General features: G+C 38.7%; 1 protein-coding gene across 31 annotated transcripts in view; it reads left to right on the top strand.

The window, feature by feature from the left end:
• Nucleotides 1–1633: 1633 nt before the first annotated feature.
• Nucleotides 1634–26467, top strand: part of BBX (BBX high mobility group box domain containing) — a 280471-nt gene continuing 255637 nt past the window's right edge. For 12 of the 31 annotated variants that reach the window (XM_054551573.2, XM_009238564.4, XM_063721813.1 and 9 more), the window contains exons 1-2: nucleotides 1648–1781; nucleotides 4998–5069. The gene's annotated coding sequence lies outside the window, so the exon portion shown is untranslated. Of the gene's footprint in view, nucleotides 1918–2229; nucleotides 2388–2591; nucleotides 2865–3571; nucleotides 3657–3972; nucleotides 4161–4997; nucleotides 5070–26467 lie in introns of those variants that run through there. The other 19 variants (XM_054551569.2, XM_063721806.1, XM_009238560.4 and 16 more) reach the window with 12 other exon arrangements.

Raw genomic sequence — 26467 nt, 5'->3', positions numbered from 1 at the left:
AGGCTGCAGTGAGCTGAGATCACGCCATTGCACCCCAGCCTGGGATACAGGGTGAGACTCCATCTCAAAAATAAAATAAAATTAAATAAAATTAAAATAAAATAAAATAAAATAAAATGCTGTGATTTTTATATACTTTTCCTTTTAAAAATGATTTTTCTCAAAAAATAAACATCACATTTCTAAATACCACTTTGTTTTCTGAACTTTTTAAACTTTTCTGATTTTGTTTCTCTTTCTCCCTCTTACACAGGGGTGCTCACATGCACACATACACTCTTTTAACAACTTTATGGATGCGAGAGAAAAACCTTAAGACAGCATCAAGGAAATAAAAGGGGAATTGAAGTAAGTTCCCTTACTCGGGTTTTCTTTAAGTTTTAAAGCTACATACCTAGGCCATAAAATCGTAGTGTTTATATAATCTCCAAAATGTTTGTATTTAAGAATAATTCACCAACTCTTAAAACGGAAGGAACCCTAAGAAAACATCTAGGCCTAAGGTAATGCCTGACGCATAGTAGATGCTGAATAAACATTTAATTGAGGGAATCTGGAAAAGCTTCTTATTTTAATCTTAAAAATCAAAACCAAGTCTGAGCATTGGAGAGGTTAAGTAACTTGCTCAAGATTGCTCAGCTGGTTAGAGTTTAATCTACAATTTATTCCTTCGAATTTCCAGCTTTGACTTCTTTCCACCAACCTGTTGACTTATTTATATTGAACTGTCTCATATAATCTGCCGAAGTTGCATCGTTGAAAAACAATCAGAAATACCAGTACTGAGGTTCATCATCTCCAAAAGTCATGCAACATATGATGTTCACATGAGATGTGAAATATGTAAAGAATCATGTATTTTTATATATAATATGCAAAATATAAATCTTGTATATATTGAATCAAAGGTCTGTTTTGAAGGCTAAGGGTCAATAGCCAATCTTCTATGACTTATTTTACCTAATAGCACAGTTTGCATGTCCACACAGGTGATGGCAGTCCACTGACCAGTTAAAAGTTGTATGGCTATTTCAGCAAAATGTTTATCTTTGTTTGTGTGTTGTTATATTGATTTTTTTGAATCTACCTACGAATGAGGCATTAACAACCTCAATGCATTAGAGTCCTGATAAACTTATCTTGCACTATTTTGGCCTATGTGATAGCTAACCCATTGACAAAAGAAATCCAAGGTGATAAAAGCCTTTCTTGGCCACTTGTTAGCCGGGTCAGGCTGTAAAATCGTAACACAATGCAGGCCTCTTCCATGGGGCACCAAAAGGCAGCGATGAAAAACCCCCCTCACTTCCATTTCCAGTGGAGTTGTAGTTTATTACCATAACCCTCCCAAGTCAAAAGGACACCAGTTTCAAGCCTTGCAACTTGGTGCAGACAGGGGTTTTCCCCTTTACCCCACTCTGCTGGGCCTCTCTACCTGTCCTCTCCTACTGTCTACAGGTCCCGAACATTAGAAAATAGAAAATGTGATGATCTTTGTGTGTCTCTGTAAAATGTGTGTATGTGTGCGTGTGTTTGGGTGTAACGGGCCTCTTGTTTGGCTGCGCGGCCTGTCCGTCACGGCGCGGGCCAATGGCAGGCTGCCTTATATAAAATGAGTGTTTTCAGTCTCTCCGGGTTGCATGTACTGTATGTGGAGCAGTGTACAGTGAAGCGGAGGCAGAGCGGCTCCGCGAGCTCCTCTCCACTTTCCCATAGAGAAACCCTGACTGGCCGCTGAGGGCTAGCTACACACACGCCCTCACGCCCGGCGAGCCCGCGAGGTAGGCGCCCCCCATCCCCAGCCCTCCCCGGGCGCACTCCCCTCACTTTCTGTTTTCCTACTCACTTGCGAGCCGCCGGGCTGCAGCCCCAAGGACTCCGCGGCAGGAGCAGCGGCGGCGGCGGCGGCGGCAGCCGGTAGGGTGGACTTGAGGAAGACGGAGGGAACCCCGCGCGTCCGGAGCCGCCGCCAGCCGGCCCGCTCCTTGGGCACTTTCCCCCTCCGCCAAAACTTTGGGTCGGGAGAGGTCGGGGGCGAGGGTCGCGGCGGCCGCGCCGGCTGGGGCCGGGGGGGCGGGGGGCGCGGAGGCAGTGCCCTGCGAGCGGGAGGCTGGGGGCCGGGCTGGGGAGTAGTAGGCCAGCCGGTGCCAGGCTGCGTTTGCAACCAGCACCTCTCGGCACACAGGCAGCGCCGCCCGAGAGGGGCACGGGCGCCGGGGCGCGGGCTGGAGCGGCCCCAGGAAAACAACAACAGAGCCCTCACGCCGGCGGGCGGCTCGTGGCCGCCCGGGGAGCCCCAAACTTCATCTCGGCGAAAGTACGTGGAGCCCTGCCTGGTCTCGGCTGCCGGGGAGGTGGGGCCTGGGGAGCAGGGGCAGTGGAGGAAGGTACGAGGAGCCAGCCTTCGGTGGATTTATTGAACGTTTCGTGTGCGTTGGTGACCGGGAACAGCAGCCCAGTTGCTCGTTCATCTGGAGAGTTGGGATTTGGGTGTTCCGGCCCCGCAGATCAGTGCCCTCTCACCCCCCACCCCTACCCAAATGCGCGGCGAGTAGAGAAAGTGCTGTTTTAGTGCCAGAGTAGCCTGGAGGAAGAATAGGGGGAGAGGGGGAAGAGGGCGAGGGAGAAGGGGAGAGAGAAGAGGGAGGAAAGGGGGGGGGAGAGAGGGAGACAGAGAGAGGGAGAGAGAGAGAACGGGAGGGAAGAGAGGAGGGGGAAGAGGAGGAGGGAGGCTGTGTCAGGATTTTGCTTGAATGTGGGATTATGTTGTGTCAATAAGTTTAAGGTGGAGAGAGCGAGGCTGAGGGTGGTGGTGGTGGAGGGGAGGAGGAAGGCCTTGGCCGTTTAAAGTCTTATTTCTGAAGGTAAGTTACGGCTTTGCCTGGTCGCGATGACAGAAAACTTGCAGATCCTTTATCCGGGGATGGGGTCGATGCCTCTAGAAAGAGCTCCCTAGCCCTCTTAAGCCACACTCGTGTTACACTGTTATTTGCTGCGATCCGGGTCGCTAGTAAATTACAGAAATCAGACTCGAGGTTTCTTTTCCTCCTCCACCTCGTCTCTCTCACTCACCCTCAGAAATTTATTATCATATTTTATTTATTTTTTGGTATTGTATGAAACTTAACGTAACTGAGACCGAACCCGAGTCCTGTAATTTACAAGGACCCTGAATCCCAGAATCTGGAACACGTTTATGTGTGAAATAGCCGCGATCATTTCTGCTAAATGAGGAAGGTAAAACGAAACGATGCAAAAAGCTAAGACACAACATGTACGACAGAGGGGGGGGAGAGGGAGAGACAGAGAGAGAAGCTATTTTTTGCTTTCCTTTCTGTAGGAAGGAAAATAAAGCGTGCATTCCCCTTCCTTCCCGGTGTGTAGGGTCTAGTCAATATTTTAACTGTCTGTGGACAAATTAGTCCAGGTGGATCTTGTTGAAAAGTTTCGCGAGGTGGGGTGGAGGTGGGGGGGGGGCGAAGGGGAAGGTGGGTGGAGGTTGTGGGGGATGGGGACGGAGCGAGCTCTGCCTCTGCTAATGGTCATTGGCCTGGGGCTTTGAAACCATTGCCTGTCCTGCTAATGACACGTCCAGTTCTCTTCTCCCGGCCGCGGACGCCGGGCTGCCGTTCCTGGGGTGGCTGACTGGGACTGGGGTACTTTCCCCGCGCGGGGAGGGGCGTTCTTCGCCATCTCCTGGGGTTGCCCACTCGCGGCGTGGGGGCCCCCACGCGGCCCCCCGCCCCTGCGCGCCGCCGCCACCTCTGCTCGCGCGACTTTTGTAGGCAGCCAGCGGCCCAGGGGCGCGGGGGGTCCCCGGCGCGGACGTCCCCGCGCGGCCACCCCGCGTCCGGCCCCACGCGCTCTGCGCCGCGCGGTCCAAGCCCGGAATGGCAGCGCCGGGCCGGGCGCCGGCGGTGCCTCCCTGGGGGGCAGCGGAGGCAGAGGCAGTGGCGGCGGGATCTTCGCCGGGGCCCGCGGGAGGAGGAGGAGGAGGAGGAGAGGGAGAAGGAGGAGGGGAAGAAGGAGGAAGAGGAGGAGAGGGAGGCGTTTTCTGCCCAGACCGCCGCCAGTTCGAGCAGGCACGGGCACGGGGAGACCCCACTCGTTGCTCCTCCGTTATGGAAAGGTGTTTAGCAGACTTTTACGCCCGGAGTGTGGTATTTGCACTTCATTTTTTCCTCCCCCCTCTTTCCCAAAGCAAGATGGACTCTATTCCCTTTCTCTTTCTCCGTCTGCCTCTGCCTCTGTCTTGTCAGCCTTTAAGATCGACATTTTGTACTAAGATGCAAACTTGATGGTGACCAGCAACAAAGCCGGGGTGGGATCCCTCGCTCTCTTCCTCCCTCCTTGTTTCCTAGCTCCCCCCCACCCCGACCTCGCAGACCTGGTGGCCCTGCACTTGCCGCTGTGGGCTTTGGCGAATGTGTTTTCCCCGGTCGGTTCCTGTCTCCAGTCTGGGGATTGTGACCCGGGCTGGGTGTTTGGGAGACGGCAGTGGCCGCCCAGGTCTGAAAGGCTGAGGGCTTCGATACCTGGACCCGCTGCCGCCGCGGTGGCACCTCCTGCCGTCTCCTGGGCAAGGCGAGGCTCGGGCTGCCTATCGATCCCTATGATTTGGTTACTGGTGTATTTGTCCTGGGGGCGGTGATCACTTGTGCAAGTTGATGAATGATCGCGGTGTGGGTTTTGCGTTTGCAGAATGGATCAACTTTCTGCTTTGTACATATGGGGAGTAGGAAGCGAGGGCGCTGGAGATACCCTAGAATGCCAGTTGAGTTGCCCCCCAGCCTTTGCCCTTTCAATACGGGGAGCTTCTTTGCCTTCTGTTCCCACAGTTCTCCAGTGTGGGGGGGTGGTAGAGAAAGGGGAGGGGTTAGTGGGAGCTGGACTCCTGGGTTTTGGTACCCTTTCTTCATAGATGTTACAGGACTTGGGACTGTACTATTGTAAAGCCCTACCATACTGATGATGTACCTTTATTTGATACTTTATAGGTCACTATCATATGACAAAGGCTTTGCTGCAGTTCATCTTCCTCCCTGTGTACTTTCCATTTGCCTTCCCGGGTAAGTATGCAAACTGTTCATACAGGGAAGCAGGATGACAATTAGTAATGACATAAGGGTCTTTATTGTTCACATAGGAAGATGCTTTATTGGGGTTACAGCACCCCAGAAACCTTGTCTCACTGAGTTTCCCACAGCATAAGTCAGTTTATGATTCTTAGTGTTTAGAATTCAGCTGTGGGTTATTATTAAGATAGTAAATGTTCATTTTGTGTTTATCTACAAGTAATTGTCGTTTCAAAACTTATTCTCAAATAGGCATTTTAATTTATAATGAAATTTTACATAGCATTGAAGGTCTAGTAAATTTAATGCTAGACAATACTATAGGAAGAGTGCAGTGTATGAGTGGAGAGAATTATTAAAAACCCAAGGAAGCATTGTGCAGAAGGCCTCTCTAATTATAGTGACTGACATTTGCTTACTCTCTCTCAAGTTCTCTTTCTTGAGTAACCTGTGGTGTTTGTAACAGTTACTTTTGGGGTGGGGAAAGGTGGAGTTGGCAGTGTAGTAAATCTAGCGTTTAGTGCACTAGTTTGATTCAAAATTGATCATAATTTCTTTTAAAACTTACATGTTTGGAGAAATTAGGAACAATTCGGTAGCCTGTAAATTTAATAAACAATGACTGAGATCTGTCGTTAAGTGCCTTTTTCAGATATATGACTCCCAAGTGGAAAAATCTGCAAAATATATGTGGGACAGTAAGTGTGTGGAAAATTTGTGAGAGGTAACAGTGTGGGTAAGAACTGAGGGTTTACAGAGCATTTGAAAGCAGCACAGTGAGCCTAATCTGCAGAAAACCACCTTCTAAGTTTGCCCGTCCATTGTAAAGGAACACCTCAGCTACTCTGAGTTGTTGATGTTTGGAAAGTAGTACTAAATTGTGTAAATCAGCTGTAGTGCTTTGTAATATTACCATAGTGAATTTAGAGATTGTATTTTGTGAATGAAAATGAACTTGAACTTACTTTTCTGTGAAAGAAAATTTAGAGACCTCATCTATGGTGTTTCCTGGATTGCTGACATAATGTGTACATTAACAAAATTATTGTCTTTGTATTAAGAATATAAAACTGTTGTCTTAGTGTTGAGTTAGAGGACTAGACCTTTCTGGTAGTGTCCATTTGGTAACAAAATACACTTTTGTATTATTGAAGTCTTTAGATAATCTATGTAAGTTTTGTACTGAACATTTAGACAATCTAGAGAACTTTAGATAATCTGCATATGTTTTGCATCAAACTTTTTTATGGAGTACAAATATTGCATTACTACTGATAATTAGGTGGTTTGTTCAATAAGAGAGCTCAGAATACATCACATACATAGCAGGCCAATCGGAGTGGTCAAAATGAGAAGGTTCTATAAGATGAATTTAGTGCACACTAAAATACATGGATTTCATTGTCTTTGAGTTTTTTTAAAGCTTGTTTGAAAAGTTTCATTTTTGGCAAGAGTATTCAAAATGCATTCCTGATTACTAAAGAACACCACATTTATACTGTTAGGCACATTATTTTGTTCATTGCAACAAACTTTTAATATTCCTTTCCCATGGAAATGTATTTGACCAATTCAGAAATTAATATGAGAGGTTAGTAATGTTGAGAATAAAAGTCTGATAAGTGCTTGTATTTCTTTGAGATATCAAATGACTGCTTCATTAAAACAATATTTTCAAGAACAGTCTTGGACTTTGAAGTCAGTGAAGTAGTTCTGATAGCGTAAATCTTGTAATAGTGATCTAAAAAAAGTCATTTTGACAATGAATTACCAGTTATTGGCATCTAAAATGTATCTGTTAGATTTGAGGCTTACTTATCAAAATAAGAATTTAAAGAAGTCTTTGCTTCTCCATTTCCAAGTGTTTCCAAACTTCCCATTTTATTATTCTGCATGTCTCTGTTAGGTTCTGAAACTGAAGCCCTAATTTGCATTTCACATTTAATGCTAGCTATTGAAAAGGTGGCTCATCTATATTGTTTCCTAGTGTTACCTCTTTGGAGGTACTGTGGCAGTTTTAGGAAAAATCTTTCTCTAGAGACGTGGATGTTTTTTAAAATTTGCAATTTTTGAAACATTAAGAAAATGTATCTTGATCTTTGTATCCATTTTTTTGTTCAAGGTATATGAGTTTTTGAGATAGCTGTGCTTTTAACATATTTTGAAAATGGTATATATAGCACCTTTGACCTTATAGATCTGATTTTTATACTTAATCCATTAAAACAGATTCATGTAGACATTGAATTTAGAACATATCTTTGAATGAAAATGAGGATGCACATATGATTACGATTGGCCTGTGCCATAAGTAACTACATAGTTGATAAGTTTTCTGTATGTTGTAAAAATAAATAGGTCTGAAGATGTTGTGCAACTCATGAAAATCTAACTCAGTAGCTAAAGTATTTATAAAGCCATACTTTTCAGTAAAATCACAGGCAATTTTTAATTATTAGTCATTAGTCAGCCTACTAACAGTGTATGTTTTCTTACATTTCATAAAGAACATGGGTAAAAGCAAGGGGTATATTTTTAAGTAGATCTTGTCATGAATTTCAATTACTTTTATATTAGAAATCTTTAATAGAAATGATAAAGGCTTCACAGCTCTATACTACTAAAAAAAAGAACTTTTTGAAAACAGTTCCATTACAGATGTGCCTTTTTGCGTACTACAGGAAGTCCCTGAAGTTATTATTAGTGTCTTAAAAAAGTATATAAAATGTTGACAATTGTTACATCAAATGCTCCAAATTACTAAATATAGGCATTAATTTTAACATATTACATTACCACCAACGTGGCATACCTGTGCTTTAAGATTTAACTTTAAGCAGGTGCTTAACTTAAGAGGAAGATGGTTTTCTTGAACTTGTACCTTGAAGTCCATCTCACTGTTTTAACATTTCACCACTGAGGGTACCTTTTGAAATGGGCCTGAGTGGTATCTCTCCTGTATTTTTTGTCAGATTCCTTCTTGTCACTATGAAATGAAAACAAACTCAACTTTACTAAAGACATTGTAATCTTACTGCTTTGTTTTTATCATGTGTCCCAGAGAAATCAGATGCAGGCAGTCCTCAGTACACTGAGCAACACTGCTATGAAGGGAATAGGTAAAGAGAAAGACTGAGACTGAATGGAGGCTCTTCCAGCTTGAAGATTCTGTGACTGTCATTCAGTCACTGGGTGTTGTACTACCTCAAGGGTAGTCATCACATACTGTGTCTAATTGTCGATATTTCTGTATTTTAAGTCATACCTGTGGAAAGCACTTTTTGATTACAACTTCGCTCAATGTTCATATGTGATATTATCCTTTAGAAGACAGTTATATTTCCTTGAAATGCCAGTACATCATTTTAAAACTGTACAGATATACCCAGAAAATCCTCATGTATTAATGGGGATTGTTTTCATTTTTTTTTCCTTTCAAGGAAACAGGTAAGAATTGAAATAAGTGCCAATTATGTGAGAGAATGCAAAAGAAGCAAGCCAGTAAAGAATTTCATCTAAAAGTATATATAAATAGAAGATGAGAGAATGAAAGACTTAAAAGATTAAATATAGACCATGAAGCATTGATATTACCAAATGTACCAAAATGTAAACTTAATAAGTTAAAATATGTAAGTTCGAGAATCTAGGTAGTGAAATGACTTCAGATAATGAGAAGATTTGTATAAAATGCAAAGTAACAGGCTAGGTTTGGTGGCTTACACCTGTAATCCCAGCACTTTGGGAGGCGGAGGCAAGTGGATCACCTGAGGTCAGAAGTTTGAGACCAGCCTGGCCAACGTGTTGAAACCTTGTCTTTACTAAAAATACAAAAATTAGTCAGGTGTATTGGTGGACACCTGTAATCCCAGCTACTTGGGAGGCTGAGGCAGGAGAATCCCTTGAACCTGGAGGTTTCAATCAGCTGAGATTGTGCCACAGCACTCCAGCCTGGGCGACAGAGCAAGACTCTGTCTCCAAAACAAAAAACAAAATGAAACAGAAAAACACAAAGTAACAATGAGAATGAATTGGATTTTATGAAATCTTAAAAAATTAAAAATATTTTAAAATGTTGATTAAATAATTAAACCAGTGGTTAAACATGGCCCTCGGATGAAAAGTTCAGGGAATAAAACAAACTCCTGGAACGGAATAACTGAACTCCTAAAAGGAACATACAAGGTTGCATTTTTTGTAATAGGAATAATTAAATAAAAGGCCAATAACCTACTTTAGAGGAGAAATAAGAATGGGGTAAAAATTATTCAAAACAGCTGTATTTCTCAAATACTTTTGACTGAGGTATATTATAAAAAATACCTTTAACATCCCAATCCACATAAAAGAACTGAAACAAGTTTCCTGAAACAGGACAAAGTGCAGTGCCCTCTGATATTTTCTATTCCTAACTAATCTTTGTAAATCCAATCTGTTTCAAGCCATTTTATTAAACAAAAAATACTAGGTATTATCTACCAAATTGATTTCATGACTTATAGTTTGAAAAACACTGGCCTAGAGTGCCTGCTTGCCTTCTTAGAAATAGAGGTCTCTAGGCCTCATCCTTTAATATTCTCATTCAGTGTTTCCGGGGTGGGGCCATGGAATTTAGATTTTAGCACATATAGCAGGTGATTCTAAAGCAAGTAGGAGGTCCTCCAACTGACTTTGAGAAACCTCGATACAAAGGACAGATGGCCTAAGATTGGATGGGAGTCATGTTCTGAATGTGGGGCTGAAGTTCATTGACTTTATGAGGTGTCCTGCGTCTTCACCATTCTTTGGCTGTATTTCAGTCAGCATGTTTGCAATACTGAGGAAGGTCCTCATCACCCTCTGTAGGTGCTCCTGTAGTAGAAGGTGTAGTACAAGGAACAGAGGCCGTACCACCGAAGAGCTCTAGGTTCCACTCCTGCTGCCTCTATTGCTTATTAGTTGCGGGACTGTGAGCATGTTACCTCACATCCCTTAAACTTTCATTCTCATATGTGCACAGTGGGTATGGTAATATTTACCATGCAATAATATGGGGATTACACAAGACAGTAATGAATGTAGGACCCTTATTCACCGTTAGCGCTCAATATATAGTCTCTGTTTTTGTAATTACATCTCATCTCACCCTATCCTCCACTGTTTGAAATTTCTGAAAGCCTTTTAGTTTTTTTTTTCTCTAAAGTGATTCTCACCTCTAGTTGTCATGAAACATTGGTATGTTTTTAACTAGACATGAGGTGCTGGACAAGTAATTTGTTAGGCAAGGAAATAGTAAGAGTAACCAGAAGGAGAAAAGCCAAGTACAGCTGAGGCACGCCACAGTAAAGTACAGTGCTCCTTCAGGTTTGGGGAATGATTTTCCCACCTCTTTAAAAAAGTAGAATATGGGATGAGCGAACAGCTCTTTTCATATTTCAAGGTAGTTCTCCCTTGTCAGCACAGGGCATTCTCTGTGGTGACTTATAGATATTAGAATGTCTTGGAGTATCAGTTCTCAAACTTTCTTCCGTCAAGACACATGTGTAATCCCAGCCCTTTGGGAGGCTGAGGAAGGAGGATTGCTTGAGCTTAGGAGTTTAAGACTAGCCCAGGCAACATAGTGAGACCTTGCCTGTACTAAAAATAAAAACAAATTAGCTGGGGGTGGTGGTGTGTGCCTGTAGTCCCAGCTACTGGGAGGCTGAGGCAGGAGGATCACTTGAGCCCTCACGGTTGAGGCTGCAGTGAGCTGTGATCGTGCCACTGCACTCCAGCCTGGGTGAAAGAGCAAGGTCCTGTCTCAAAAAAAACCAAAACAAAAACACGTGACCAATGTTTACATATGGGACATTATGATTTCCCCTGGTTAACAGACAGATAAATTATGCTGTGAGTTTTATGGGTAGTTCACAGTGTGATAAAGCCACTCCTTTTTTTAAAAAAGTCGAGAAAGGCGTATCAAATTGCAAGCGAGAATGGTGTTATAATGAAAACTTTGAATATACTTAAGATACACATGGAAAATTGTAAATTGTGGTACTTTAATTGTTCTAATTGGGGCGCTCCTCATAAACAATTAAAACCCATCCTTGTGTCAAGGCATGGAGATTGAGAAGTGTTATATATGTAGTGCTTAATAAATTACATTGCACAAAATAGGCACTTGAAAAGAGGGGCAAGCTAAGGAGAAGATAAATGGGGAATACATTAAATCCCTGAAATCTCAAAACAATGTGAAAACCAAAAGCTGGGGAAATGTACAGAAAATACAGAAGACTACAGGTATCAGGGTTTTCAAACGGTAGTGTCGTACTCAAATCACATTGACACAAAAATTTAAGTAGTCTCAACAATCATTAAATTTATTTGAATAAATCAAAATTAAGTGACTTTGGCATTTCCTAATTTTTAAGGTTATATTTGCCAGGAACATCTTCCCACTTTGCTAAATTTTAATTTGCCATACATTTTTGATCTCCGGTAAATTAATAAGCTCTATATACTGTGAAAACGCCTTTGTACTTTGATGTAGTAGTATTGGAAATAGATTCACAATCTTTTATCTAAAAAGCTCTGAAAAACTAGAAGTTTTTTTTTTCCTTCAGAAGTGTGGCATCAAAACTCATTTGGTAGCAAAACCTAACCCATACTGTCATGGGATTGTTTAAAGTGGTTTTCAAGCCTGCTTAGAATATTCACATATTTTGCTGGAAATAACAATATTGATTAATTGTGAGGTATTATCCTAGATCTAGCTAGGAATGTTATGTAATATGTGCTATAAGTACCATTTTGCCTTTTTAAACCCCACAAAAATCTGAATCCTGAAGCATATCAGGACCTAAGGGTTTTAAATAAGGGATTGTGATCCTATTGCATTAACTTCCTTGGTTGGTAGAGTGAAATTCTCTGATATTCCTAACCACTTAACCCAATGAAAAATTATTTTGCTAACTTTGATCACTGATCATTGAACAATTTAAGTTCCTTGCCAGCTAACAAATGATGAAAGATTTTTTAACATTATATATTACCTCAATCAAACTGTCTGCTGAAACCCTGTGGCTCCAAATGTACAGGTGTAAGGCATAAGGATATAAAGTCAGGTAAGCAAAATGGTAGTCATTGACATCATTTGTACCATCTAAGTTGAGCCAAGTTAAAGGCTTCTGGGTAAGGAAAGCTTAGACCCAGGCAGAACCTGGTTAGTTCACATTTCATTGAACCTCTTATATTCCATTTTGACGTGATGATTCCTTTGTTGTTGTTTTTAGTTTTATTAAACAGACACACACTAAAATCTGCATAACATTTGAAACCTGTACCATGTTGAATAATGTTTCTTATGTAATGTTGAACAAAATTCAGGCTACTTTCATTAATGGTTTATTGTTATTAGAGGTTATATTTCCTTTATTATACTGCTACCTGCACATTTTTTTCCCCTCTATCAGGAAAATAAAAATAGAAAGTGTTTTCTGTAATTTAGTCTGTTCTCAGGTGAGAATGTTTTCAGGTTATATTGTTTTATAGAGGTTCTAGATACCTTTATTTTCAATAATTAATTATGAAATGTTCAGATCTTGCCTTTTAATTTCCTATAAAACTACTTTAGAAAAATGAAAAATATGTCATAGGGAAGAGTCTATATGGCAATCTAGGAATAAAGTAATAGCTTTATCTGATTTGTTATGGTAAGACTTAAGTCAGTCTTCATTTGATATAGACTGGAACTGTTAATGCTAAGGAATTGTTTATTGATAGGACTTTCATTATTTATTTACATGACTATATTCTTTGGTGTAGAAAAGCCACAGATTAAGTAATTCACAGGGAGTCTTATTAGCAATGCTGATTCTTTTAATATTGAAAATGCTGACTTGTTTTTCAGCTTTTGGTGCACCTCTCAAAACTCACCCAAGTGTAGAATTCTCATGGACTGCAGAGGGAATGTGGTGGAGCATGGAACAAAATGAGAAAATAATTCTTTACATCCAGCTGTCAGACTTTGATTATCTTTTGAGTTACTGAAATTATCATTTTCTTTCTTCCCTCCTAGGGTTTCCCTTCCTTCCTTTCCCTCCCTCCTTCTCTTCTTCTTCCTCTCTCTCATCTCTTTTTTTCTCTCCCAGTCTATTATATTTGGTAATATGCATCTGTGATACTGCATAAAAATATTTTAGAATGGGAATAGGGAGTTGAGCTTTCCTTTTTTAAAACAGCTTTGTTTGAGTTTAAAGATCAGTTTGTAGTTTTTGAGTCCTTTTGGTATTTATCACTGCCTATATAAAAAAATTGTTGATAATGAGCTTGAGACTTATACACATCCCTACATATGAAAGTGTCAGTTAGGAAGGGATTATAAGGAACCTTTAGCAGAGCTCTGTGAAATAAAGGCACCTGTTGTTTTTATGAAATAATGGAAATAAACTCCTTATCCAAACATTTTCAGTTTCAGGTTGATAGAATGACTACACAGTTTCATTTAAACTTCAGGAAAGTTGAATGCAGTTTTTAGAAGTTTCCCAAAGAGTATTTTACACTAGGAGGAAGGGAGAAAGATAATCTGGACTAAGGGCTGCCTTATGAGGCCAAGTTTTGTTTTTATTACTTTATTTTCCACAACAACTTTCTGATGATAAATACTCGATTTTAATGACAAGGAAACTAAATCTCAGGTTGAATAACTTGTCTGAGGTCGCACAGCTGGTAAGTGATCATGCCAGTCTTAGACTGCCTGTCTGCAGTGCCACAATCTCCTGAGGCTTTTTCTCTATTTACCTGCCATTAGGGCCACATTCCAAGAAGTTAAAAATGAAAGGTTTGCGACAACTTTTAGCTAAGAATTCTCCCCAATTTTTTTTTTCTCCTAGAAGAGAAGTCTTCATTTTCAAGTAATAAGGTTGAAATTCTGTACTTTATCACTTGTAAGGAAAGTTACGTGAAAAAGTCTCTGACCTGGGGCTTGTAAATTTTCATCTGTAAGATCATTGTCAAAGACTAAGCCTTTGTTTATAAACTTAGTATATAATTGATGTTTAGTCAGCTTTCTTTCTAGTTGGTATATCTAGTATAGAAATGTCTATGGCAGCTGTTATTTTTAATATTTATTAATTCCTCTGGTATATCAGTAGAAATTATTTGTTCTTTCATGAGAAGTTGAGTTTTCCTAGCTGAATATTCTATATCGTTTGTGCTCTGGTCCTTTTTTTTTTTGAGGCAGAGTCTCACTGCCGCCTAGGCTGGAGTGCAGTGGCACAATCTCTGCTCACTGCAACCTCTGCCTTCTGGGTTCAAGCAATTCTTGTGCCTCAGCATCCCCAAGTAGCTGGGATTACAGGTGCGGGTCATCACGCCCGTCTACTTTTTGTATTAATATTTTTAGGAGAGACAAAGTTTTGCCATGTTGGCCAGGCAGGTCTTCAACTCGTGGCCTCAAGTGATCCACCTGCCTCAGCCTCCCAAAGTGCTGGGATTATAGGCATGAGCCATTACATCCAGCCTGTACTTTGTACTTTTAAATACTTAATCAGTGAATATATTTTACTAAAGGAATTAACAGTATAACATGCATAATGTTATAAAATGTTTACTTCTGACATTTGCTTTGAAAGGCAGTTTCATATTAGTGGAAAAATTAATAAGCAGATTCATGGCCTTCACTTCAGAGTGCCTGATCAAACATGAATCAGATATAGGGTCAGTTAGCAGTTCTAATTCATCAGTTTAGGAAGTGATTTAAGTGTGCTTTTAATTTTACCTAAGGAACTTATTTCTGCTGTGCTAAGTGGAAGAGATTTCATAAATTACACTTTTGTATATGAGTAGCCAAACATTTCGAAAATACAGCATAACATGTTGCTTTTTGGTACTAAGATCCCTATTCATCTGAAGTTAAAATCTTTTATCTTTGCAAATTCAGCAAAGTCAGAGCCTAATTCAGATGTGGAAGATTAAAAGTTTGTCTTTTTTTTTAACTGGCTTTTCTTTTTCCCTGATCCATGAAACATGGAAATAGGGTATCTGTCTATTTTAGCAAAGTAGCTTTGTGGATGATGGTCTTACTAAGAGTGTACTCTTCTTGCATTGTTTTAGCTGAACAATGGTTTTCCGAAGGTGCTGGTCTTTTGTTTGTTGTGTTTCATTCCCCCTCCCCAAAAAACACCATTCACATTGGTTGGTAAACTGAAATAAGTTTAAACTTTATGTCATTTGACACCTTTCTTTCTGCTTGTTTTCTTGGGTGATATTCGAAGAACTTTTTCCAAAATAAATAATTAGGTTAAGTGTTGGTGAGGCTAGGGTAGCAGAAACTATACCAGTTTTTTCAACATTCATCGATTGAGTGCCTACAGAATGTTGGTGCTTGACCTAGACTTTGGAGATATAAAGATGAATATGGAACAACCCTTGTCCTCAAAGCAAACATGTTCTACTGGCTGGAAAAGGCTAGTCAATGTAAATATCTATCATATAAATTAATCTGTGCTAATTGTTTTAATAGATATGGTATGAAATAATGCTGAGTAAATATCTGAAAAACTGGCCAGTTCCAGCATAGGAGGTAGACCTTGAAATAAGGGACAAGTTTCTTACTGTGGCCCTGTGTTTGCCCATTAAGTTTGTAGAACTAATTAGGCCTAAGCATTATGGTGAATTTTTAAAAAATCAGACTTCTAACAATAATTTCACTTTTGTTTAAATAGTAGTTCATCCTTTTGGCTTCTGGTATTTTAAAAGGCCACTGACATTTTTTAGATAAAGATTTAAACTTATATTAAAATTATATTTCAGTCAAGTGTTTTGGACTTCCATTTTATTTATTGCTATTAACGTCACCATATGTAAAGACAACATGATTGATTGAACCAAAGAGAATTGTTCAGCTATATAACATCTGAAAGAGCATTCTACATATACCAAATAATGTTAAAAGTGCACTTAATAGATGGTAAGTTTGACCTAGATGTACAGGGGTCCAAATATATGCCAATAAAAATATTACAAACTACTGTAGCTGATACTTTTAGTTAAATAAATTATACTAATTGGGAGTATATTAATAAGAGTTCAGCCCAATATGGGATTCCAAAAAGGGGAAAATGTGTTTTCCTATCTTGAGGACTAATAGATTACAAATTATGCTCAAAGCTTCCATCAAGCAGTTTTTAGGTTTTCCAGGATGTCTTCAACCTGTGCTTACAGTTGTGTTTTCTCTCGTGGTTTAGTAAGCCATGGCCTGGAGAACACCCGTGAGTTTGGTCAGTCTTCTCTTTTATGCATAGTGATCTAGGTCTGGTCTTTCATTCATGACTTTTGTGTTTGTTATACCTCAGAATGTATGTGTTTTCACGCAGTTTTATTTGTGGCCCTTATTTGACTGGTCACTTCTGGACATCAGCCCAGTTTAAGTTATAACTTTGTTTCTGAAATATTGTGCTCAGTGTTCCAGATGCCAGTGTACTTTAATAATAAATACATTCATATGTGAAATCATAAAGAAGAAGCTGACCTGGGAAGAATTTGTTCAAAGCTCACATCAGTAATAACCCCAATGTTTACATTAAAGCAGCAAAGAGAAACAGAGACACATGGAATAGTAACTGTGAGTCTTTCTTCCATTCTTTGTCTTGGGGCTGTTTGACATCATGGAAGCACAACCATTTGGATCTTGTTATGTACCAGTCTTCATGGTAATAAGAACTTCTTTTTAAGTTTTGTATGTGGACATGCATTCTTATCTCATTGGGTGCAATACATGCTTAGACCCAGAGAACATGTTCAGATTGTCATAAGACTAGGGTTTTTTTTATGTTAATAATTTTCTACAGATAATCTCTGCATGAGTGATGTAAATTCGTACAAGTTTTTTTGTAGTTTTCTGAAAAGTCTTGAGGAATGGGATCACACATGAGCACAGAGTTATACATTTGAGGACCTGGTCTCACGTGTATGGTGATATGTTTACTGCATAAGGAACTGTGATCATGAATCAGTTGTTGTTTCTTTTTCTTTAATTTTTAAAAAATATGACCTTATATGGTCATTTCTGATCTATGTATTTCAAAAACAGCTAGATGCCTTTTAAGTCTAGTATATCCTTAAGGATTAGGATGAGCCATACTTTTCTTCATTAAATAGATATTTTTCTGAAAAGTTTTGACTTAGTTTTTCAAATAGAACTATATATATATTTTTTGATACACTATAATTTCAGAATGCCTCATATTTATTTTTAATTGATCTTCAATTAGCAGTGGCTGTTGGTTTTACAGATGGAAGCTTTAATATTCCCAGGTCTCTATATTAACTAATCAATGGTCTATAAAGTATACATAAGGGAGCTTTGAAAAGGATCACAGGAACACAATACTAATCATTGTGTGAAGAGGAATCATTTTTTTTTTTAAATTTTTTTTATTTTTTAGGCAAGGTCTTACTCTGTTGCCCCAGCTAGAGTGCAGTGGTGTAATCATAGCTCAGTGTATCCTCAAACTCCTGGGCTCAAGTGATCCTCTCGCCTTAGCTTCCAAGCTGGGACCACAGGAACATGCCACCACACCCGGCCAATTTTTATTATTTATTATTTTTTAGTAGAGATGGGGTCTCACCATGTTGCTCAGGCTGGTCTTCAACTCCTGGGCTCAAGTGATCCTCCTTCCTCGGCCTCTCAGAGTGCTGAGATTACAGGTGTGAGGCACTGCACCTGTCCAGAACAATGTTTAGTAAAGCAATAATGTTTCTTTATCATAATAATGTCCTTTATCATAACTGTTTGGTAATTCTGGGTTCAATATATTGAATTATCTTTATTTTTTGCAACATATAATTATTGAGGACCCATAATGTATAAAGCTGGGTTAGGGATTCTGGAGCTTGCAGAATAAAAAGGCAGCAGCTCTGGTCTCAGGATATTTCTAGTATAGTAGTGACATACATATACCAAATGTGAAATAGAAAGTAAACACACCATAATATCCATGAGTTGCAGGGATGGTGAGTATAGTGTGATGGGTGATTAGGGAGGGAAAATTGGGATGGAATTGAACTTCGAGCTTTGGTTGTATAGCTAGATGTCTAGGAATCCTCGCAAAATGCTTACTTAATCTATCAGAGAGAAAGTGGACCCAGTGGAGGGCCCAGGCTAACCCCACCTGGGCCAAACAACTCACCCCAAATGTGTGATTATCCAAGTCAATGACCTTCCAGACTTTTAAAATGCTATTCCCCTCAGTATAAGAATTTGAGCATGTGTTCCTTGATATGTATACATTTCTTTATAAATTATATATACTAGGCTATTAATATAGTATGTATATATCAAAATATAAATAGCTTAGAAATTGAAAAAGATAAATTGAATATAAATAAAAATTTAATATTTTCCTGTCACTCACTCCAAGTGGACTATCCTGTTCATGTTTTTGGTGTTCGAGAATCTCACTTTGGAGACCACTGGTCATTACTGAGCAGTGTCACGCAAAGTTTAGGTAAGTTTCATGAGACCTGGGACTTTGTTTTGTTCACTGCTTTATCTCTAGCACCTAGGACATGGTAAAAGCTCAACAGATACTATTAAATGAGTATGTAGAATTAGGCTGGTTGATAGGGATGAGAACAGTCTAGCTCAGAATGTGGATCTCGTAAGAACTGGGACAATTTTTGTTCACGGTTTTCTCCTATGCCTGTAAAAGTACCTGCCAAATAGTAGGGATTCAGGATATATTAGTTGGACAGTGTTTATGTAGTTCAGCATGAGGGATCTGGCAGAGGCCATAGATTTATAGACATGAAAAGTTAAGTTCTAGAAGCTCCCCTAAAGCAGTACAGCATATAGAGATAGGCTAACTATGGGTATGCAGAAAGATACATCCCATGGGGGTCAAAGTGTTAGCAAGAACGTTTCTGAGGAATGCCTTTGGTGACCTCATATCTTAAAGCAAAAATTGTGACCATCTTAAGCAGTAAGATCTGGGTCTTATCTTTGTATCCCGAGTCCTAGGATGCAGTATGGTAGGTGTTTAATAAATTTTTTGTTGAATCGAATTACTCTGTTTTATATTAATACTATGTGCTGGGTATAGGAGGCCCTGAGCCTGCTGGAGTGGATCAGCATCAAGATCAGAGGCCTGTAAATGAATTCTGCTTTGAATGAAGCAAAGCCAGTGATTCTGGAATTATGGCATATGTAGATAATGATTTTAAGCCCTGGCAGTGTTGCCTATATAGAGGTACCCTAGTGACCAAAACTGCCAAATCACATTATGTGTTTATTTATTTAAAGGTTGCTATTAACGTACTTTTATTAACATATTACCCGTCAAGAATGTGGAGTTTATGATTGAATTATTTCATATATGCTGCTATCCTGTTCCTTCTTCCCTCATCACTAAAGTTGGGATATGTCCTGGATCACCCCAACCTATACTATTATAATTAGTACTGAATTTATTTATAAATACATAAAACAAGGTAGTTTATGTATTCACTCCTCTTTTTGGAGTTTTTTTTACTGAGACTTCCTTTTTAAAATGATGGTTAAAAATTCTTATTTTATGGTCATAAAATAAATCTGTCATGCATATACTTGAGCATCATCAGAGTTGGGGAGAACAAACATTTCCTCCCTGAGAAGCATCTTTCTCCTTTAGTGGCTGGCCACATGAAAGCATGCCTCGTTGGCTCTCTTATACTTGTTATTGCAACTTAGACTTTACACTGTGATTTCACTGACGTTGCTTTGTTTGCTCTGTATAACCATGCTCTTAGGTAGGTGTCATTATTCCCATTTTACAGATGAAGGAACAGGCTCAAAGTTGTTAAGTGTCTTGACCTAGGATATTGAGTTTGCAGTGGCTCCCCTGCGACCAGCACTCATATATTCTGGCCATTCGTCTAGAGAGCAGTGCAAAATTAATCTTTTTGAGCTAAAATTTGTTTTTTCTTGTACTTAATTTCAACCTGATAAGTTATTATAAATATTTGGAGTAGCAGTGGTGAAGAAAATCCGATGTTAATTTTGTTCATGCCCTGTGGGCTACAAAATATCAGTTAAGGCCCATTTAGGGCCTTAAATTTTGGGTGTACTTAAATTTATTTGTGCATTTAAATAAGTGTACTAAAATTATGTAGAAAGACTGTCCATTTGACTTTTTTCACAACTTGTGATGGCAAATTAAATGTATAGGGACCACATACTGACAAACAATGAACTTTTAGGTGTATGTTGGGATTTGTAAGTGAGATTTGGATTATATTTAGATTATGTTAATCCCCCTCCATGAGACATATTTCTGAAGTTACAATGAAAATTAATTAGAAAATATGATTTGATATTCAGATACCTGAGCTACTCCCATTTCTGTAACATGTTCATATTGTAACTTGATATTAACTGATGTTTTTAAAGAAGTATAAGCAAGTTCTATAATTTTTTTTTTTTTAAGAGATGGAGTCTGGTTCTGTTACCCAGGCTGGAGTGCATCGGTGTGATTATAGCTCACCACAGCCTCAAACTCCTGGGCTCAAGTGATCCTCCTGCCTCAGCCTCCCAAGCAGTTGGGCTACAGGTGTTTGTCACCACGACTGGATAGTTTTTCTTTTTAAACTTAAAATGCTTTTTAGTTTGGCACTCCGTAGAAAAGGAGGTTCCAGAGGCCAATAAGAGAACCTCTGCCAACTATGAAAGAGAAGATATTTCTATCTACAAGTTATTTCAGGATCAATTATTCAATTAATATTTTATATAATAGAAAGGTTTTATTTGTTAGGACTGTATCTTAAAGTTCCCCAAGAGTAAAAAGGTCTAGTCATTATTATACTGTGGGAGAATGATAGAAGATTGATTACGTTAGAACTCCAGAACTTCTTTTATTTAAAAGATTTAAGGTTTGACACAAAAGCGGTTTATTTTAGAATGTTTATTTCTATAGATTCTCATTACTTCAACTCAATTTTCATAATTTGTATTTGAGTATACTAACTTTGGAACATAGTGTAATATTAATGGCTACAGAAGAGGTTTGTTGAAGAATTGTAATTTGAAAGAACAGCATATGTTTATTGAAGAGAGCATATAGAGATGGAAGTGGTTAGAAACTATGAACTTTCTTTAGTTTGGCTTTTCATGTAAAGTGGAATATGAAAACAAAAGTCCTAAAGACAGTTCAGCAGAGTTCCTCTTCACCCTGTTTTTAAGCAGTGATGTAAACCATGAATTTATTGTTCCCACCCTCTTTTATACCATGCAACAACCTGTGAAGTAGGAACTATTATCTCCACTTTGGATGAGGTACTGAGTCTCAGAGGCTCAGCAACTTGCCCAAGGTCATTATTCTGGTAAATGGTGTTGCTGGCATTCCATCCCAGTTCATTCTGTCTACTGGAGGCCATACTTATAATCACTTACTCCCCTATCGTGCCTCCTAGGCTTCCCACGTGGCATTCATACCACTCCACAGTGCATGGACCAGTCTAGGTTCCCACTGAATTTCTTATGCCTGTGGCATAAGGCATGGCTTTCCAGCCCAGGGTAAAAGAGCTTTTTCTCTATTTGTGTTTCTGCATTGTTAAGCCTGTTGTCATTCACACAGTTGCTCCTCAGTAGCTTATTTCTTGACTCATTCTAAACACATGGTAAACTTCTAAAGTTAAAAAAAGTTAGTGTTATATTGAGATGAAGTATCTGTGATTAAAAAAATGAACATCATGTCACGATATAAAAAAGAAAATAGGTTTGGATTCAGATAACTTAAATCCAAAGAGAATTATATTTTAGCTTTAAAAGGGATTCCACAGGTGATCTTGGAGCATTATAATCTATCATTATAAATTTGAAGAAAGGAAGGCCTAGATTAAGGAACTAGGACCCAGGCCATTTGAGTGGCAGAGCTGGAACTGAGATATAAGACTTCTGGCTTGGTGTTTTGCTGTAGAAATCTGTTTAGCTCCAAAATGATGTAAAAAACCATTTTTAGCCAATTGACGACACCATCTTCACAGCAGGAATAGGTGAACAATTTGTTGTTATTGTTTATAAATGGTTAAAAAATTAAACCAAAATATTATGTATTGTTAGAACGAAACTATAGGTAATACATTATACATGTCAACTTTGAAGTTATGTTACTAGTTCTACTTTATTTAGTGGTACAACATGATTTTAGTAGTTAACAGATAATAAACTGTACGTGCCTTCAGTTTAGCTCCCTGTGTCCTGTGAAAACAGAGCAAGAATTTGCAAAACAATAACACATTGTTAAATGGCATACCAGTTTATCAAATGCCCTAAGTTTATTACAGTCTGATTTTAGGAAAAACCATTCCAGCTTCACAACAGCTCATCCTAATCTTAAGCAAAAGAGTCTTTAAAAGCCATTTCAAGGCTGTTAGATTTTGTTCTGTCCATGAAAGCATAAACTGCTCATAGCTGTTGATCAGCAGAAAAGAAGTTTGTAAAGCCATAGCAGATTTAGTTGTGAAAGAGTCATTTAACTGATTTGTGTACTGTGACGCCTCATGGTGGCTGTATTAAGAAACTACTGTAGTGAAATATTGCGACCACATACCTTGCGACTGAAATATTGCGACGGAATCCATTCACATGTATGCAGACTAAACATTAGTAAGTTAAAATTCCAAATAATATTTTTAAGGTTAGTATATTTGTAAGTTTTATTTGGGAGAAAATATCTTTTGTCATGCAGTTCAGGGAGGAAACTTGATATGCCTTATCAGAGTTCTGCTCCTGGGAGTTCACCTGGGAAATGACCATCATTCAGCCCTGAACTTCCAGAAAATACTAGCCAGGTAATCTGGGCAGCTGCAACTCTATTCTGCTCCTTTGTGTAAATGAGAAAAAAGTTACCCCTTTTTGTGATACTTTATTTCTAAGTGTTGGAAAATTGTCATGATAGATTGATTTTGTTAGAACACAACACTTTACTGCATTTTGAAATGTCATCACAGAGATACAGATCTATGCTTGCTGATGTGAATGGCATCTCTTAGGGTTCTACAACATAGCATGACTTCCACAGATGTATACAGAGACCCTGCAGGCAGTTATATTCTAGGAAATCATGTCTTTAGACATGAGATATTAAAACATCACATCTGGGAACCTGTACATATTATATATTTATTGATTGTAAAATGCTAGTTATTTGTAAAATCGTTACTTTAAAAGTTATAAATATAATAGAAGCCTGGCACAGTGGCTCACACCTATAATCCCAGCACTTTGGGAAGGTCAGGGTGGGTGGACCACTTGAGGCCAGGAGTTCAAGACCAGCCTGGCCAACATAGCGAAACCCCATCTCTATAAGAAATAAAAAATTTGACCGGGCATGATGGTCAAGCCTGTAGTCCCAGCACTTTGGGAGGCCAAGGTGGGCGGATCACGAGGTCAGGAGATGGAGACCATCCTGGCTAACACAGTGAAACCCTGTCTCTACTAAAAAAAAAAAAAAAAAAAATTAGCCGGGCATGGTGGCGGGCACCTGTAGTCCCAGCTAATCGGGAGTCTGAGGCAGGAGAATGGCGTGAACCCAGGAGGCGGAGCTTGCAATGAGCCGAGATCCGCCATTGCACTCGAGCCTGGGCAACAGAGTGAGACTCTGTCTCAAAAAAAAAAGAAAAAATTTTAAAAAGTAATAGAAATTAAGAGAATACATTATAGAGATGTTTCTTTACCTCTGCAGTTTATTGACAAAATACTTTACATTCTATTACATATCTCTTGGCCCAACCAATTTAATATATTTTCCAAGTTAGTGTGTCTTTTAGAGTTTGATTAAAGAAGAAAATTTTCTGACCTTTATTAAAAAGCTTTTCTTTATTAGATGGGTACAGTAATAGAATGCAAAATGACTTTAAGCATCTACCCCCTTTATCCATCATTAAAAGTTAATTGTCACATCATATAAGTGCAACTTGATGGGATTTTTAACGTACCAAAAATTGGCAATCTGTGATGAGGAAAGTGGGCTCTGTGAAGACTCAAGTTAAGAGAATGAAAGGAAAAATGAAGCTTTTATAAATCTTAAGTGGTAGCTAAATGGAAATAAAAGCTTTTAATTTTTGTAGGAGAGTGGTGATAGCAGATCAGTACCTTATGTTTTGCTGGAAACCGAAGTTTTCAGAATGCGCTTGTATGACTTCTAGGGTGGTGGTTTGGGCCACTGAAGACTGTATAGGGTTAATTCCTTATGTTTGGAAAGATAGTAATGCCTTCTTTATCTTTGTGCTATCCATGGAATTATTTTCTTAACAAGAGCAATAATGACCTTTCTTACTCCTCTTTAGGGAATGGCAATTGGTGGGATATTCAGTAGGAAATCCATTACCCTATCTGTGTCTTGGGTAGTTTGTGGTGCTCTCCTGGTCCAGTTTGGGTCTTGCTCAGTAGGTAGTGATGATGCATTAAGTGGATAAAACCACAGTCATGCTGGGGCTTTCATTTGGCTCAGTGACATGGTTGTAAAACACAGGGTTCCAAACAAAGATTTTTGAAATGGTACTCTCTTACTAATCCTCCTCACAGTTTGGTAGAAAGGGCACTAAAATGTTGCTGGTTTGTAAAAAGTAGAGTGCTTGTTTATCGTAGCTCAAAGGTGCTAATTGTTTCTAGCAGGAGTATTACACATGAAACCTCAAGGTCATGCCTAACCCACTGGCTACTGAACAGTTTGACTGCACTGTAATACACAACCTGTCCCAAGCTTTCATGCAGCTTCCTAGCTCGGACTCATTAGATAACGTTAGTTTGTTTGAATCAGCACACTCTTCTGTGCCTTCTGAAGATCTAAGACCTGGGAGCTACTGACCATCCATATTTTCATTCCTTAACTACTAAGACTGTGCCAAGATGTTACTTCTTCTCTAGTCATTCCTGCCTATAAATTATTTGCAATTTTGTTTTACCTTTACTAGTGTCATAAATCTAGGAAATTTTAATTTGGGCAACTTAAGGACCATAGTTTTTATAGCCCATTGTCAGAACACTGGTTATTTACTTACTTTTGGTGACATAAAAGCCAGATTTTTTAGATTCCATGATACACAGAACCACATGATTAAATCAGTTGTTATTATGTGCTTTTATTGACAAATCTTTTTAGGGCTACATCATCTTATCTTACATGAGACAGATAATTTCTGTAAGAAACTTGTATCAGAAACATATAGCCTGTCTTGAATTTTTATTACTTTCTTTGTTGTTTATTGAAAGGGTTGGGACTTCTGAGTTAAATCATTTAAAAAATTTTATTTTACTGTTATAAAAATCCATGTTAATCCAAGAAGAAAATTTCTGTTAAATGCCTTTTTGATTTAAAGTGTGTGAATTAGATATTTGATCATGATTTGGGACCTGAAAAACTATCTTATTTCTTTATAAATGTAATATAGTTACTGTATCTGAAAGTAATATATGGTTCCTTTATCCTCTCTACTACTGCTGTATTTTCAGAAGGAAAAGCAATTATATTGATTTGCTGAGTAACTTCTTACTCAACCAGTTTGTGTTATAGTATATTAACATAACTGTTCTGTTAGTTTATTTATTCTGACTTGTGGGCATGAATATTTTAGGTAAACTTTATAATGTTCAAGATAGTTTGAAAGATTAATCAATGCTTATTTCCTTGCTTTACAAATGTATAAGAGCTATTCAAGTAACAGTTATCTAAACAAGTTGTTTTATAATGAGATAGTATAAGAGAAGTATTTCCCTAGACAACATGAAATAAAGCTCAAACATTCTCAAGTTTTTTTGTTTGTGAATATTTATAGCTTTGAATCTCAGCTGTAGTCGGGATGATGGCATAAATTGTAATTATACTGCAGAACTGAAAGAAAAATTTGAAAGAATTGATGATGGCTCTAAAACAGTATCTTTAATAAGCTAATGGTATTGGTGACCATTCAGTAAGTATCTGCTCAGTCAATGAAATTGTTGAACTTCGTCTTATTTGTGTAAGTGATGATTGTGCCTTCCATGACTTCACAGTACCTAGTTCAATACCTATTAAGTAAATGAGCATTCATGAATGAATGAAATGTAAGGCTGAATTTTGAATTTTGCAAGCTTTTTTGACATACAACTTTAAGATCTGATTAGATCTCTCACAGATTCCCATGAAACCTATCCCAGTTGGTTTTCTTTTCGTTTTATATTTGTTCTAACTTCAATAAATGAATAAAATATGATATTAAATATAATATGTACTTACTGCCTGTTGTATACCTGGCACTCTTCTGTGTACTTTCAGATATCTCACTTTAAAGATCATAACAAATATTAGTGGTAGATGTAATTTATCCAACCCCCAATTTCTTGTTTCCTCCACTCCCCCACCTTACTCTGCTCTCCTTCCTTCCCCTCCCCTTCTTCTCTCCCTTCTATTGATCTT

Source organism: Pongo abelii, chromosome 2, assembly GCF_028885655.2.
Source record: "Pongo abelii isolate AG06213 chromosome 2, NHGRI_mPonAbe1-v2.0_pri, whole genome shotgun sequence".
Lineage (NCBI taxonomy): Eukaryota > Metazoa > Chordata > Mammalia > Primates > Hominidae > Pongo > Pongo abelii.
This window is presented reverse-complemented; position numbering and strand designations above follow the sequence as displayed.